The sequence below is a fragment of the Physella acuta genome, unplaced genomic scaffold (genome assembly GCF_028476545.2).
Source record: "Physella acuta isolate Inbredline_101_S28 unplaced genomic scaffold, ASM2847654v3 ptg000142l, whole genome shotgun sequence".
Classification (NCBI taxonomy): Eukaryota; Metazoa; Mollusca; class Gastropoda; family Physidae; genus Physella; species Physella acuta.
Window position 1 is genome coordinate 279,485 of NW_026731661.1, and position 3,977 is coordinate 283,461.

At 32.3% G+C, this 3,977-nt stretch overlaps 1 pseudogene; it reads right to left on the reverse strand.

Moving 5' to 3' along the window:
* Nucleotides 1-1,585: 1,585 nt before the first annotated feature.
* Nucleotides 1,586-2,115, reverse strand: LOC131935298 (28 kDa heat- and acid-stable phosphoprotein-like; annotated as a pseudogene).
* Nucleotides 2,116-3,977: the final 1,862 nt, after the last annotated feature.

Genomic DNA, 3,977 nt, shown 5'->3' on the forward strand with positions numbered 1-3,977 from the left:
TGAACAAATTAACCGTAAATAATTGAATGGTTAGATAATAATTACAACTACCAAGCTTTAGAGAGAAGATACCAACTGATGTAAGGCATTATGGCACTAAATGTTTTTTTAATGAGATTGCCTAAGAATGTATTATTAAAACCACATCAGTCATGTCTTTACCGTTGACATCGTCATTATCATTATTGTTATCATCATCGTCGTCCTTGTCGTTGACGTCATCAAACAACGTGGTACTCTGTGGTACTCTCACAAATTAAGAGAAAGACTTATAATAAAATGATATTGTTTTGATGTGATAAATGAAGGGGACTTAACTTAATTTAAATTTTATAAGGGAAACAACTTACCAATTCTTTTGTCGATTAACGTGTACCTAAACAGCACAAATACGGTATACGTCTATTACATTTTTATATTATTTTTCTAATTAGAACTTATACATTCGTATACGTCATTTAAGACATAAGTTTTACTATAATAATGTAATTAAATTTCTATTGTATTTTAAAGCTTAAGAACCATTTAAAGATATTAATTAATTTGATATATACATTGTGCCTGTTGATGGAACAACTGCTCTGACCCCCGTTTATCTGTGATAAAATAATTTTGTTTTCCACGCTTACGGGTACCGCACCTGGGCAGCATCCCAAAACACGTGACGTGTGTTGATTAAAAGGAAAAAAAGAACGTCGACTCGATTAATTTATCTTAGAGGATCTGTTTACTTGTAAATTGAACATAAACCGTTCTCAAATTATTAATGTCTACAACTTAGGGAAACCAAGCGAATGGTTTATCTTACTAAAATCTGATGAAATCTACAACTCTACATCTGGTAGTGATATGTGATTATTCCGATTATTGTAGTAGCATGTTGCTGTTGCATGTGGATAAAAATGGCCAGAGGGGTCACCTAAAATGGGTAACCCCCTACCATTACACAGAATATGATCAACAAAATTATGATCGAAATATCAGAACCAGACACAATTGTGTCAATTCTCAAAATTGGCAAAAGCCACACGTGGACAGTCGATTTCTGTCATAACGCTCCCCTAAAGGACCTACCCCATTACATTGACCTAGAAATCGGTGGGGAAACCTACACCCTACATATAATATTTGTTCTGCATTTAATTTTTTTAGAAAATTATGAAATATTTTGATGTATGTTTTCTAGTAAACAAATGTTTTTTTTTAATTAATTATTAGATTTTAGTTAGTTAATTTAGCTAATTTTCAAGACTTTTAATTTTTTACATATCTATTTATTTATACAATGATTTTAATCTTCAAATAGCGTTCATAAAACAACTACCCACTTTGCAACGATAATTAATTTTTATTTCACATACTTCTAAAGGATACAAATAATTCATATTTTTAACGCTACACTTTCAAAATAAAAATATTTTCCCTTTTTTAAAAAATCAATAAATTATTGTGAAAGTAAAGATGCTAAAAAATATTACTACTAATAAAAAAAACTCGAAAGAAAAAGAGAGCACAAGATGGCACCAGTCCTTGAAACACCTGGTAAGAGTCAGCACAGCTTGCATCCAAGCACATCGGAGTAAAACAGAGCAACCATCATGCACGCTGCTGTACACCCTGATTTGGTCAAGATTTTCCTTTTGTCTGTGAAGCTAAAGCTAGAGCAACTTCTTTAGATTTCTTCTCTTCCTCTTTCTTCTTAGCTTCTTCTTCTCGCTGTTTACGAATAATGGCTAATCGAGCTAAATCTGCTTGTGCTTCCTCTGTTTTCCCTGCCAAATGTAGTGCCTGGTACCTCATTCGAGCCTCAATTTTTTTCTAGTTCTTCTCTTTCCCTCCTAGAAAGATTAGTGCCACCAGATTCTCCCATTTCTGTGACTTTTTAACAACTTTTACCACCAGCTCTATTTGGATTTCCAATATCGATTAAATGTGAAACACATTTTGGCTTATCCTCTTTATCATCGCTCCCTGTTTCTGCTCTGAAAATTCATAGCGAGGCATATCCCTGTTTTTTACTCCAGCTTCAACTCCATACTTTTCTTCTACCACTTCTTCTTCATCACTTTCAATTCCCTGTTGTCGCCTCAAAGCTATTTCTTTTTCTGGTTTCATGTTTTGAAATAACTTCCTAATGTTAACAAAATATTTAACATGGAACTACTTTGAATGACTTGTTTATACTCGCAACAGTAATAAATATGATGTGTTCAATTTTGAAAAGTAATTTTAATTTAAACATGTTTATTTTTTTTTTAAAACGTTTTTCTTAACTCAGCTTCGCGTTTGTTTGTTTGGATGTTTGTTGTTAAAATTGACATCGAAAATTAGCCCACTTCTGATTGCTCTAGAGACCTGAAATTTGGCATGCATGCTACTTTCGCCTAACAATTTCAGATGCAATCATAAAAACTAGCAATTAGTGACCGTAATTAGCTTAATTTAATTACGCCCCAAGGACCATAAAATTGAGGACATGATTTCTAAAGATACCGACAAGACTGGAGTCCTAATGACACAGTTACTTCGGCCCCAATCGATGTAAGCGCGCTGGCCGTGATCGTATAGTTGTTAGTACTTCGCGTTGTGGCCGCGACAACCCAGGTTCGAATCCTGGTCGCTCAAGATTTTTAGTCCGTGTATTTATAAACACTTTTTTAAAAACCACGTTTTTCATGTGTAGCAACGGACTAAAAAGGAGAAAATAAAATACTTAAAAAAAAACTTTTTAAAAAACCACGTTTTTCTTGTGGACTAAAAAGTAGAAAATAACTATTTACATACATTTGATGACAAAAAACGTGGGTCGGGCAGATGGGTCGGGAAATTTGATGGTGAACGTACCCACGTTTTTTGTCATCAAATGTATGTAAATAGTTATTTTCTACTTTTTAGTCCACAAGAAAAACGTGGTTTTTTAAAAAGTTTTTTTTAAGTATTTTATTGAAAAGGTGGCTTATTTCTGGTTTCCTATGAAGGTCTACATGGCGCTGGCAACCAGCAGAAAGTATTTTTACTGAAACTATTTTGTACCAGCCCCATGTTTGCATCTCTTTGTCATGTCAAATACATGCACTCATTTTGGGCTACTATTTTTTTTAGCAAAGAGATATGGATGGTTCATTATTACCCATATTTTTCCTTACATTTTATGCAATATGGATACCTTTGCTAATACATTAAATGTTGATACTGAAAAAAATATTTCACATCAATACATTTAATTAATTTCAAATATATAATTTATACATTGATTTTTAACTTTATAGAGTGGTGAGATATAAGTCACGATGTCTACGTTAAAAAAATAATTTTCTTTACATACCCCACATCCAAATATCTAGATCTCTATATTCTTATGGTCATTAATAGTCTCTCACATATTGATTTCAGACAAAATTGCTTGTTTTGGATTGGTAGTTATTTGACTAAAATGATTAAATTGATTAAAAAAGAAAAAAAATATTAGCGTTTACAAACAAAAGAAGTTTGATAACATACCTCTCTCTCCAGTATACTAATCAACACGTCAACCACATTATTTATTTAAATACATCACCAGGGTATATACACTTTAAAACATTACAACAAACCACGATTTCACAAATCTAATTCGATCGTGCTATAGACATGTTTTTTTTTTTTTTTTTTTTTTTTTTTTTTTTTCATTTTTACTTTTTTAAATAGGTTAATCCGCGCATTTGTGGAATGGTGTTTGAATAGCAATGTCAGATTTCACAACAAATTAATTATAATGTTTGGATTGCTTTGAAAAATCATATTTCAATGGTTTTGTTCTTTGTGTACACAGTAATGTTGATGCAGTCATCAACATTCCCGGTAATGCAAACAATAAAAAAAAGCCAATGGACAGCCTAAATTACGTAGGCATATTATCAAATGACTGATCAGTGGGCACAATATATACAACTCAACGACGGCCAAGCAGATACTTGATATTTCTCGGCTGTTGTTCA